The 13,819-nt window shown below is 43.3% G+C and overlaps 1 protein-coding gene across 4 annotated transcripts in view; it reads right to left on the bottom strand.

Annotated features, from left to right (window-relative positions):
- Positions 1-13,819, bottom strand: part of LOC142374372 (thyroid hormone receptor alpha-B) — a 170,104-nt gene that overhangs the window by 89,859 nt on the left and 66,426 nt on the right. For 3 of the 4 annotated variants that reach the window (XM_075458019.1, XM_075458020.1, XM_075458021.1), the window contains exon 3: positions 12,699-12,767. The gene's annotated coding sequence lies outside the window, so the exon portion shown is untranslated. Of the gene's footprint in view, positions 1-12,689; positions 12,768-13,819 lie in introns of all 4 variants that reach the window. The other variant, XM_075458022.1, reaches the window with a different exon arrangement.

The following is a 13,819-nucleotide window of genomic DNA, read 5'->3' as shown; positions in this document are numbered from 1 at the left end:
GAAAAGCAAGACAAAACAAACAATTACCGCACAATAAATTATCAGCAAGGACTCTGGCAGGAAGTGGAGCCTCCCGCAGCGCGGGGCACCATCCGATGCAAAACAACACCGAACCTCCTCGTTAACCTATAACCCGTCTGCAGTTATTGCTGACAAATTGCTGCCTTATTAGAGGCAGACAATGGCGACGCTTCCTTCCCTCAGGCAGGCGGAAGAATGAAAAGACCAAAACCAGCAACTACCTACTGTGGGTTAAAGGCTGGAAGCTGCCATTCGGCTCCATTGTTGAGCCAAACTGTTGCACTGGGTGACCTGCTTTTTCTTTTTTCTTTTAAATCACCATGTACACACACGCTGTAGTTTATTTTGAGCCGACCCCACGTACACAATCCTGCTGCAGTAAATACCGACTGATGCACCGAATGCTCATTAGCCCACTCAGACCTGAGGCGCCCTCTAAACAGGGGGGCGCTCCTTATGCAAGAGGTCAGAATGGGTCAATACTCTGCACTATTTACTCCTGCAGTGATAAAGCTGCAGCAATCCGCTGCTTTAACAAATAACCTCCATTTCAGAAATGCTCAGCCGTATGTATTCGATCCGTTTTTTGCTCACATACCGTCATATTAAACCACATGTTTAACTTCTCCACCAAGCTCAGAGCCGCAAAAACCACCATAATGTGAACAAACATGGTGGAAAGTTTGAGGAAGGCCAGAGTAGTAACTTCTGAAGGTTTCGCTGCGCACCAGGATGGCTTTTTGTTGCCACCACAACAGCTCTAACCTGCCGGGGCATGAACACCAGGATGCTGGCGGACCGTGGATGGACCGAGTCCAGCAGATGCTCCATCGGACCGGGATGTAAATGTAAATGTTTCTTATTTATACAGCCCTTTACAGACAATCCTTACGATGTACCAAAGTGCTTTACAGCAGGTAATACATAAAGAGAAGAATAAGTAAAAACAATAAAAGAACAGTGAAAGCAATAAAATACAACAAAATCGATTAAGATAAAATAAGATAAAAGTGTCATCATACTACTGGGTATTAAAAGCAATCCTAAATAAGTAGGTTTTTAGCCTAGATCTGAAGAGGCCCAGGTCAGAAATAAGACGCAGCTGGACGGGGAGCTTATTCCAGAGCCTGGGGGCAGCTTTGGGAAAAGGCTCGCTCACCCCAGGGTTTGTATTCTGACCTGGGCACTTCCAGCAGAAACTGATCTGTTGGCCTCAGAGCTCTACCAGGACTGTTAAAAGCTCAGATAAATACGATGGGGCGAGGCCGTTAAGAGCTTTAAAAACAAACTTAAAATCAATTCTATTTGGGCGGTCGGTGGCGTAGTGGGTTAAGCAGCCGCCCCATGTACAGAGGCTACAGTCCTCGCTGCAGCTGGCAAGGTTCGAGTCCCGCACCGGACAGCCCTTTGCTGCATGTCTTCCCCCTCTCTCTGCTTCCTGTCTCTCTCCAACTGTCCTATCCATTAAAGGCATAATAAGCCCAAAAAAATAAAATAAAAAAAAAATAATAATCAGTTCTATAAAGAACAGGAAGCCAATGGAGGGAGTTAAGAACAGGAGTGATGTGCACACGTCTGTTGGTGTTGGGTAAAAGACGGGCAGCAGCGTTCTGCACCAGCTGAATATGGTATGATGGTGAAATGTATGTTTTTCTTGTGTTTGACAAAAAGGTGAAGTTGAGTAACATTTAAGGTTTTCCTTAATTCTTTCTGAATTATAGCTAATTACAATTATAGCTAATTCTTCTACAAAGAAGGGATGTGGGGAGTCTGGAGGCTCTTGGATCGTGCTCTACGTCCTGGTCCTTCGCCGTGTTTGTGGTGTGGTCGGGTTTCACGGCCACGGGAGGTGCTGGGTCTGCAGCAGACTTTAAGTGGGTGGTATGCAAACTATCAAAGTACATCAGCATGAGCGGAAGTTGGAAAAGCAGGCCGACAGACTTGGATTTTCATTTTAATAACCCCTTTCTGAAGTAAAACAGCAGCTTTGCAGCTAGTGCCTACTACAAAATAACAGCTCATCAATGCTAAGGGTCTGGAAAAAGAGGCCAAAAAGACCCCCACCACCACCAAAAAAAGCATCTAAAAGTAGGGGTGTGGCTGGGAAAGCTGACATCCCCAAATACAACTCAAAATGCTGTGACAAAGATGAATGAGTCTGGACTCCAACCACCAGATGACAGGGCCTCATTTGAGTGGAACAGCTGCAAATAAGCACGTTCACTCCAAACATCAGCAGCGGCGGCGGTCAGCTGTGGGCTCGGACTGTGTGCGTTCCGTGCTAATGCATTCGATCTCCCGTTTAGCCGAGCCCTGCCAGAGTGCAGGGAAAAAAAACACTGGCTTCGGTCACTGCAAGCGTGCAGGCTGGCCACACAGAACGCGCTGTCCCCCCGTCCCCAGCCTTCGCTCGCCAGGAAACGTCTCCCCTGACCCACAAGCAAATAGGCCGGAGCGGCGGGGAGCCATTGATCAGCGAGCTGCGGACAGGCGGGCAACAGACGGCCGGTTAGCTCAGCTGATAATACCCCGACAGACACCAGCCAATAGATGAAGCATGATGAAGCCACCATCCTCTGTGTGGGCGGTTATTACAGGCCTGAGGGTTGAGAGCAGTCAGCCACCCTGCTTGGCTTTGTTCACATGCATTCCACATTGGACTGTCTTTTTATTCACATTTTTGGCTTTTTTTTTTCTATTAATCTTGAATCACACTTAATGTAAAACATCAGTTTTAGTCAAAAGCATTTTGAGTTTTTCTTTATTTTCTTGGTGACGAGGCGATTAAATGGCTCCCAGCATCCCTTTGGCTCGCAGCCCGCTGAAACTGAAGTGCAGTAACTTTTGAAGTCATCGCGATTGCATTCATCTGGAAATGAAAACAAATTTGCCTCAAAGAGCCTTAAAAAGCTGCAAAGAGGCGGAGAAACTGGAGAAACTGGAGAAAGTAAAAACGGAGAAGGCGTAGAGAAAGCAAAGAAAACGAGTAAACCTGTTTGTCTGAGATAGGCGGGTGACTTTTACCTGCCATGACCATGCAAGCCTTCACAGTCCTGTGTGCGTTCTGCACGGCGATGTGAAAACGAGTGGCAGAAACACTGTGTGCTGCTGAGTCTGTGTGCAGAGGAGGGACAGCGAGCCCCGCTCTGCAAGGACGTGACACTGCTCTGCAGCAACCTGCGGGTCACTATGCAAACACAAAGCAAACCTCTATAGTCACCTGTTAAAATACTGGCAACGCGCAGCCAGGAAAGTCGAGCCTTCGGGTGAATAAAAAGCTTTTCTGTTCGCTGGTTGGGGTAAAGGGGAGTTTACCTGTCGTGCTTTTCCAAAAACAAATTCCACAGAAACCAGCTATCGTAGGTCATTAAGTCAGATCGAGCCATGTGTGCACGTATGTGGGGAAAATATGGGCCTCGTCAATCGTCTCAGATTAAAAAGAGGGAACGGAAAGGTGCCAGAGAGAAAGATTGCTTCTCTCTGTGCTCAAAACTCGATCCAGACGTCGCTGCTTTGCGACGGCAGAGAAACTCATAAGGATTAGGGCTGGGCAACGATTAAAGTTTTTAATCTAATTAATCACATGATTTCCCTGATTAATCACGATTAATCGCATTTTCATCCAAAAATGAATTCAAAAGTAGTGTATAGCTTTTAGCATTTAGCTTTATTTTAAATGTGCTGCCATATGAATGAAAGTGCCATAACATTTGTTGTGCAAACACACTTTTAACATCAGCATCTTTCTGTAGTTTTTATGTAGAAGCCTCGCTCCACTGTCTGTTTCCTTGAATGACTTGCTGCTATCAGTTGTGTGTTTTGCCTTTAAGTGATATTTTAGACTGGAACTACTACGGTGATAAGACAATTCAACTTGGCAGTGTTTATAGATGACTTTGGTTCTGTCGACTCCGCCGTCTGGAAGAACTTTAAAATGAAAATGGCCGAGTAAAAGTTCTGTACCCTTCTCCATGTTTGGTGGATCCGCCGATTACTTTCTTTTCCGGTTCCGCAGCAGACAGCAACAGACTTTTACAAAATAAAATCCTGTGAGCAGCAGAGTTTTACAATAGTAAAATAAATAATAAAACAGGGGTGGTCTGTGGTGTACTGGGTTGAGCAGGCGCCCAATGTACAGAGGCTATAGTCCTTGCTGCAGCTGGCCCCGGTTCGAGTCCTGCATCGGACGTGTCGTTCCCCCTCTCTCTGCCCCCTGCTTCCTGTCTCTCTGAACTTTACTATCCATTAAAGTAAAAAAAAAGCCCTCAAAAAATAATTAAATTTTTTTTCTCAAATGCGCGATTGAATTAATTTGCGATAAATAATTAACGAGTTAACTCGCCCAGCCCTAATAAGGATGTCAAAATGTCTGGCTAACCTGCTGCCTCCTTTAGCTCGAGCATAAAAGGAATCTTTCTGCAATTGGAATCCAGCTCTGCGTTATTTTAAATGGCCATTTTGCTGCAGGAAGTGGCCCAAGCAGGCAGTGCAGACCGATCCAGCACAGCTGTGGTCTCCTGCAGGTCTCACACAGCCATACAGTCAGGGCGGCCGCTTCCTATCCATGAATATGAACATGATACATGAAATGTGGGCTTCTTGCAGCTCTGATGTTTCTCACTGTGTGCATGCTCATGATCAGGACAGCTGGCAGCTTCTTCTCTCTTACCGGCAACTCCTACAGCTCCACAGATAAAGTGAGCCGGCACATAACCGACGGGAATAAATGCACAATGGATCTGAAATCATTACAGTCACGTTGCATTCCGTCACATGCCAGAAACGGCCATCTTCTGAGTGTTATCCTCCGTACATTAAAGGGAGCTATTTGAGCCATTTGTCAGCGATGGTACATGTAACCTTTTAACAGATGGTAATGTCATTATTTCCCCCCCATTGGGAGGGGGGGGGGGTAGTAGATGTAAAGCTCAGCCCAAAGGCTGCAGTCACAGACATATCATACTGTGGAAATTAGTTATTGGGACACACATGGGCCTAGGAGTGTTTTTCAATCATTTAAAACAGGAACTGGGATCGTATAGAGTTTAGAACAAAAGACTGAGGAAGAAGCAGGTTTTTAAAAGGCAGATTTGATCTGTTTTACACAACAAAACACATAGACTGTGTTCGAAACCGCTTACTTCTCCTACTACTCCTACTACTCATACTAACTTTTTGAGTTAGTATGAGAGTTTGAGTAAGCGAGAAGTTCCCGGATGCATACTAGATTCTCCGAAATGTTGGGCATGCATCATGAGATTACTACTCATACTGAAACTACCCAAGATGCAACGTAACGTGACGTTGCCGATCGTCATTTCCTGTCAAAACGGCAGTTTCAAGCTAGCTACAACGAGGGTAGGTTCACTTCCTGTTTTCAAAACAAAAGCACCAATTGTATCGTAATGGCTTTCCCTGTGATAAAAGGCAATGGGTATTTTATTTTGGTGAAAATAACACGAAGTGCGTTGCTCACTACGGCTAGCTTTAGTAGCGCCGAATTCGTGGGAACAAAATTGTAAATAGCCGGTATTTTGTCAGATTTTCAACACGTTGGGGATCTAAACGACTACTTTCTCGCCTGAAAATGTTTCAAATGTTGCCAAAGTTTACAGAGTTTAGAGCTTAAGGGAAATCAGCTTCAGGCCGGCTGATTTCGGCTCGGGCAGGAGTGAAATGCATTGTGGGTAAACGCTCTGCATACTGTCTGATCGATCAGTATGCAGTATGGAAGTATGGAAGTATGTAGCATGTAGTTTGCAGTTTCGAACACAGCCATTATATGTTGATATAACCGCTAACTTCCTGGTACCGGATACTGGAGGACACCCTCAGGTCCTGACTGGTCAGAGCTCTTTTGGTTTTCTGAGGAGCACCGAAGCCAAATTAGCCAGGTGGTCATTATATCCCATCACAATGGTGTGTGTTTACATATGTATTTCTATCCCTTATTTAGGTAAAGGTAGCCAAACAGTGTTAAAGTTTGGATTGCACGTTAAATTCCTTCTTTGTAAATAAAAGCTGGGCTCCAAAAATAAACATGACGTCATTGGACTGTACATAATCATTAATTCATTAGAGTTGATCTACATGCTCTGATGCAGCCATGGGGGCTAATTTTGTTTCTATAATACGATATGATGAAATCAAACAATCTAAATCTGCACTAGTTGGCCTAAAAGTGATCATATTGGAGGACAAAGTACTGTTTTTACTCCTCAAACAATCCAATCAGCTCACTTCTGCCTTGTTGTGCATGGAAACTGAAGCCAAAGTCTATGAGCCTGACTGAGAAGAGCGATGCTGTTTTTCTGCTTTCATCAGAGCTGCGTGTTGAACAACATCTGGATGATGTGCACGTGTTTTCACACCAACTAATTCTGCAGGCCACCTTGAAAGGGTCCAACTGGAGGTTAAATCCAGCCTTTTGATGCCATGGCATTGTTAGCCAGCCAGTAGAAGCAACTGCCCCATCACAAACAAGCTCCCCCCCAGAGAAGAACCATGACCCCTTTTAACCAATACTGTAAGCGGATGTACTGCAAAACAAGCCGAAAGTCCCCGACTATAACCTGGAAACTGCAGAGATAACCAGTGAAATGTGATCACTCTGAGCATTACGACGCTTTCTGTGGACACAATGAGGCGGTTGTTGGGATTATGTCATCCGACTGATCTGTTATCATCGGCTCATTGTACAGATGTTGGCTTAACTTTCAATACCAATATATAAAAACAAGAAAAGAAATAGAACATTTTAGAGATAACTGACGTCAGACGGGCAGTTTAGAAGAAAAAGACGTGTTTAAACAAGTCTCCATGTAGCTCATAAATATAATTCAGCACAGCCTTTCAGATCATTTGGCTGAACTCTTGACTTCTTTAAGCCTCTCTTATCTGGAATCTTCTGAAAAAATGTCGTCATAACTGATAGATATGATCATAAACTGAGAACTGGCTTGTAACTGACCAGAATTCTTGCTTGATAACGGCATAGCGTGTCCCTGCGTGCTCCTTTCTACTTCAGCTAATAAAAACAGGTGTAAGACATGTGACTGAGCTTTTTTTCCCCCCTCAACTCAACTTTTTTTATAAAGTCCTTTAAAACAGCCGTGGCTGAAACAAAGTGCTGCACTGGAAAAAATGCCCCTCCAAAAATAAGTAAGAAAAACAACAAATAAAAGACGTTTTTGCTTGAAATAAGCAAAAAATCTGCCAATGGAACTAGCGAAAATCGGCTTGTCAAGATTTCTTGAAATAAGATGTGATATTTAGGACGTTTGAGAAATTAGCTTAAAAACCTCTTCAAATGTCAAAAAAAGCTTGTTTCATATGAAATCCGACTCAAAACAATTTGTTTTCAAGACTTTTTCATTTAACAAGATATTCAAGATGTATTGTCTTCAAACAAGTCCCTATATCTGGCTGAAATAGTACTTGTTAGGCAGTTGTGTCTTATATTAAGTGTAATGAGATATTTTGACGAGAAATGAGACAAATATACTTGGTAAGACTTTGATTTTTTCCAGTGTGTACATGAGTAACAACACGAAATATTATATATATACATTCACACATATATATATATATACATACACACATATATATATATATATATATATAAAACCCTAACCCTAAGGCATAAAACATAAGAACAATGTAAAAACAATAATAAACAATAACAATATCAAAACAATAAAAACAATAACAGAAACAGAGTCTCATGCTGGGTTAAAAGCCAGGGAATAAAAATGCGAATCAATGCGACTGAGGAGCTCAGAGAAGCTTCGCTAAGTGACGCTCGGACATCACAAAGCCAGATGTTCCTGCTTCGTTTTGTTCAAACACAAAATGATTTCCAATGAGAGCTCCTCTGTTCCAACGCTGACACATTATACATCATGTTGTTTTTCCAATTCCACTCCTGCCGCTGACGTGAACAGCGCTCGGGCTGCGTGCACGGTTTTGTGCGTGCGTGCACGTGGCTGAGTATGTGCTGCCGCAGCCATGTCAGCAGCGGTCCTGGAGCTGCAGGTGAGATTTATGAGGTGCTAAGAATGCCTGCCTGTAGCAGAGCGCCGGGACACTGATCCCACCCCCTCGTCCCACTGCTCCCAACACCCCCGCCTGCTTCCCACTTAAAGGCACACAAACGCTAACATGACACACATTCACATGGACACACTTGTCCACATGTACGTACATACAGTACCAAACTGCTCATGCACATGTGTGCACTTCAACCCTCGGACCCTTAACGTGTGAGCGAACGTCAGCGCCACACCGACTCCGGCTCTCAGATTTCCCAGGGCTAAACACACCTTCTAAAATGTCCCGTTTGCCTTTTTTTCCGTTACCTCCAACGACTTTCCTACCAGACCTCACGTTCTGGCCTTCTCCCGACCAACGGGGGCCGCTGTGGTGGAAAGGACCCTTTTGAAGGTGCCTTGAAAGGTCACTGCTGTATGGAAGTTTTTCTGTGCCATCAGAGTTTGAATACGAATTTCTAATATTGAATTTTACAGGATCAAAATCAGACTTTCGATTTGAAAAACCAACAGTGCAAAAAAAAAAATCTATTTCTAAAAACAAAAATCAGTGTAAAAAAATGCAACATCTAAAAATTCAATGGAAAAAGAACCAGACTCAACATCCGAGTAAACAGGGAGAAGCAATCGATCCCTGTCTCAATTCATCCAACGGCAGCCAATCAAGTTACGCTCCATTGGACAGATCTCCATTGAATTTTTTCCTCATTGAATTTTTTCCACATTGAATTTTTTTCCACTGAATTTTTTGAAGTTGAATTTATCTCCATTGATTTTTGTTTTTAGAAATTGATTTTTTTTACACTGTTGGTTTTTCAAATCCAAAGTCTGATTTTGATGCTGTAAAAATTCAATATTAGAAATTCGTATTCAAACTCTGATGGCACAGAAAGACTTCCATACTGCTGCAGCTAGCGACGAGCTCTGGAAGCTTTTAGAAGCACCGTCGGTCACACAGGCTTCTCCCTTTACTGGATGACACTGAAGATGCTCTCCTTCCTGACAGGAAGGGTCGGGTTGCATCTTCCCTTGCAGTTACAAAATACTCTGCGGCTTAAATGAGCGTGCCTGCACTGTATGCAACCTGTAATTAGCACTTCGATCGTTTACGCATCGTTTACTTCATCGCTGGTTTGTTTTAAGCAACATAACTAAAAAAACCGACCTGAAATCTCAGTGGACCGTCTGTCCAAAAAAAACCTCCAAAACCATCTGAAAATACAACCTCAGACAGGCAACACATCATGTAATACGTTGAAGTAATGGTTTTATGTGTAACATCATCAGTCTCTCACATGGTTTTCACCAAATGGAGACATTTTTAAATCCAGGTTAAAAACATTTCTTTTCTCATGTGTCTATGCATGAAATCTGCACGATATCTTTTAATTGATCTGGACTGTTGCTTGTTTTTAAATTAATTTAAATGATTTTATTTGTTTCTCTTTATATTCTTTTATGTATTTTTAATGCTTCTTCCACTCCCTGCTGCAATGCTTTTATTTTATGTGAAGCACTTTGAATTGTTTTGTGCATTAAATGTGCTACAATCTGACTCTAGAACACTTTGGTATCCAGAGGAGTTCATGGTGGACTCAGTGGCTGCGAGGTGCCCAGGTCCTGTGGCTGCAGAACCAGCCCAGATCATCAGCCCTCCACCACCGTGCTTGACAGCTGGTGTGAGGTGTTTGTGCTGATATGCTGTGTTTGGTTTCCTCCAAACGTGCTGCTGTGCATTATGAGCAAACATCTCCACTTTGGTCTGATCTGTCCAAAGGACATTGTTCCAGAAGTCTTGTGGTTTGTTCAGATGCAGCTTTGCAAACCTAAGCTGTGCTGCCATGTTCTTTTTAGAGAGAAGAGGCTTTCTCCTGCAGCCCTTCCACACAAGCCATACTTGTTCAGTCTGTTTCTAACTGTGCTGTCATGAACTTTAACCTTTAACATGCTGACTGAGGCCTGCAGAGTCTGAGATGTAGCTCCTGGGTTTCTGACCTTGGGGTGACCTTGCTGGGACGTTTTTCACTCACTGCTTCTGCATTTTGCTTTAGTTTTTGTTCAATAAATAACGACACAGTGTAATATGTCCTGGTTGTGTTTAACCCAGTGAAACTCTGGTAAGGACCACGGGATTTTTCTTTATGACGCGTCAAACCTTTGAACTGAAAGAGAGAGTGTGCTGAAAACTGAACCTGAACAACTTTAGCCCCGCTTGAAACCAGGACACTGACCTCTCCGAATTCACAGGGATCAAAGGTTAACAGCCTGGATGTCAACTATTTATGACTGAACCGTGACCAATTACAATACAGGCAAATATTTACAAGTGTACTCGTGACATCTTTACAAGCTCTTCGCCGTGTTGCAGGTGAGAAAACCCGAGCTGACGTGCACATGCTGCTCTCATCACCGGAGATGCTCAAAGAGCTAAAAACAACTTGAACGTGAGGAATATTCCACTGTGATCTACCACTTCTGGCCACAGCAGCAGCACTTCCTCTCAAGTCAGAAGTAACAACCCGACCTGTGAGTGACGGTCCGCTTTAGCTCCCTTTCAGCAAAGCCTTTCTCCACAAACATCTGTCCAAAACAAGTCTGCCGGTTCATTCTGTCTGCTGCCACACATTATCTGCCTCCCATGCAAGCCTAAAGCTGCAGGGATTTAAGAGCTGGATTAAACCACGGCTGTGTGCTTCCCCCTTTCACTCCAGCTGTGCAAAGAGGAGATGAAAAAAAACAACAACAAAAAAAACGTCTTACTCACAACCACTCATGTCATTAGAAGGTGAGCCAACCCCCGTCAAACACAAGTCCGTTGCTTCAGCTTGGAAGAAGAAAAAGATGTGGAGTATTTCTGATATGCAGGACAGCATGTAGCTCCCTCAGGCGCAGCAGAATTTCACGCACAGTAAAAGACAACTTAGCTGCCCCACATGCACATTCTTATTCAGTTCTGTCATGTTGCTGAGACACAGACAGAAACCACAGCTCTGTTCGCCTAGGTGGGTAAATAAATCACCACCCGGGAGTGGTCAAATCAGCAGTTTCTACAGCCGCCTGAATATTCTAACAGGAAGAATTTACAGCGATCAGCTGCTCCACTATGCAAATCAAATCAAATTTATTTGTACAGCACATTTCATGTACAAAACAAACATAAAATAAAAGCATTGCAGCGGGGAGTGGAAGAAGCATTAAAAATACATAAAAGAATATAAAGAGAAACAAATATTTGGCTGGAAAAGCCTGATTAGGTACTTTATTACACCCTCCCACAAATCTCACTATGAGCACACTAACTAACAAACAAACAAACAAAGAAAAGGCAACACAATACACTGTTCTAAGAATTTCATCTCCCAGATAGTGCAGCAGCATCATTGGTGACAGTGTTCCTGCTCTTCATTGTTTTCTTATCCACTTTCGTCTTAGAGTAGTTAGCGGTAACCTTCACGTAGCAGCGACACCTCTGTGACGGAGAAGATTGCAACTACTGGCACATCGACTTGCGCCACCATATATAGCCGGCACGAAATCGTGACGTCATCAACACCGCTCGCGCTAGACAATGCGGCAACCAATGCTAGAGCCTTTAGCCGTTGCAGAGCCTCACTGTGTCTCAAGGCTTTGGACCTACAGTAGTTGCTAAAAACACAATTATCACAAACATCTGACATCTTGTTAATGTTTCACGCACAGAAGCGGATCAGTCAGAGCTGCATCAACACGTTTTTATTTCGACACCAACTGTTTTTGAGCAAAACAATGATGATCTGAAAGAAGACTTTCGATAGGGAAAGGCTATCCCCAGTAAGATCACTGAAAAAAATGCCCCTCCAAAAATAAGTAAGAAAAACCAACAAGTACAAGACGTTTTTGCTTGAAATAAGCAAAAAAAAATCTGCCAATGGAACTAGTCAAGATTTCTTGAAATAAGATGTGATATTTGGGACTTTTGAGATAAAAGTGATCTTGAAATTAGCTTAAAAACCTCTTCAAATGTAAAAAAAAAAAAGCTTGTTTCATATGAAATCCGACTCAAAACAATTTGTTTTCAAGACTTTTTCACTTAACAAGATATTCAAGATGTATTGTATTAAAACAAGTCCCTATATCTGGCTGAAATAGTACTTATTAGGCAGTTGTGTCATATTAAGTGTAATGAGATATTTTGATTAGAAATGAGACAAATATACTTGGTAAGACTTTGATTTTTTCTGCTTGTTGCTGAGCAGGTAGAGCTACGTGGGCTTCCACAGCTGCCCGCCGTGGCCGAAAATGGAACAAACGGTGTAGGTGAAGGAAACCTCTCACAATGACGCATTGTTTTCACAACGCTGGAGGTAAATCAAACTGAAACAATACCATTTTGGAAAGTGAGAGGAACATGCCTGCCCTTCCTCTGTGGAAATCCCTTCCTGGTAATCAGGGAGGCGACTCATCAGAGGGGTGAGCGGAGCATGTGGGCATGGGAGCCCATGTAACAGATCACTGTGGCACAATTAGGTCATGAACAGCTCCGCAAACAGCACAGCACAGCCAGCAGCTCATTGAGGCTCCATTGTGTCCACACACATGATTAACATACATTTATGACTGTAAGCACAAGAGAAGACCAACCGCTCGTACTGTATGTGTTGCTGTGTGGTAATGATTTCCCCCAGCCTCCGGCGTTGTGCAGTCCTCCTTGTCTCAGTTCTGGAAGAAATAGAAAGAGGATTGTTCAGGTTGTTGAAAAGCTAAGATGGAGGGAGGAGGAAGGAGGGAAGGAGGGATAAAGCATGTTGAAAACAAACGAGACCATAGAGCACAACAGTAACAGCTCCCTGCCCCCTGAAATCCCCTCTGCTGTCATCCCTCGTCCTCTTTCCCTTCTTCTAAAAGTCCTTTTGGTCTTCTTCCTTCTCCTCATGACCACCTTATGCTGCTCTGCTTCCCGTCTTTCTCTCCTTTCCCTCTTTTACCCCATTATTCACTCCTTTTTCTTTCCATCTCTCCCCCCCAAACTTCTCTCTCTTCCTTTTTAACTCTGGCCTCAGGAGCCTCGGTCTGTTTACCTCAAAGGCCGAGATGAAAGGCAAACATTTATCTATGGTGCTGTGTCACAGTCATGCTGTAATGGATGCAGAAACATCCTCCTCCAGCCAACATTACGGGTTTTAATGCAAGCACTGGAAGCCTCCCATCAATCCAACGCTTCTGCTGCTGAGGAATGAGTTTGAAGCATCACCCCCCTTCATTATGCCTTTCATTGTCGCTCCATAATAAAAAGCTTTGAGCTGGCTGGAATCATTTTGTTTTATTTCTATAATCATTCCCATTCTCCTTAGCTAAAATTGCTAAATAAAAAAAATCCCCATTTCCATTTTGTTTTCCATCATTTAAGGTCTGACCACTGCTTTTTTTTTTTTTTTTTTTTTTTTTTTTACACAGTCCTCCCCTGGTGACATTCAGTTCGCAATACTGACGCATACATGTTTTACACATGCAGCTGCAGGGTTCACAAAGTTTTACATGTTTAGAAAAGCGGCCAACTCATTCTCCGTCCTGCCGTGTGGGGCCGACGTCCGCAATCCAGCCAAAAGCAGCGAAAAACGGTTAACTGTTAACGGTGCAATGCCATCCCTCCATGTTGCTGCAGTCACACGATTGCCCCCTGGTTTTACCCTCAAACACTGAAGATAAACCCACTACTGTTGGCAATGGGAATTAATTGTTTCGGTGGGTGTAAAACGGTATTACTCACTAAA

This window comes from Odontesthes bonariensis, chromosome 23, assembly GCF_027942865.1.
Source record: "Odontesthes bonariensis isolate fOdoBon6 chromosome 23, fOdoBon6.hap1, whole genome shotgun sequence".
In the NCBI taxonomy this organism is placed as follows: Eukaryota; Metazoa; Chordata; class Actinopteri; order Atheriniformes; family Atherinopsidae; genus Odontesthes; species Odontesthes bonariensis.
This window is presented reverse-complemented; position numbering and strand designations above follow the sequence as displayed.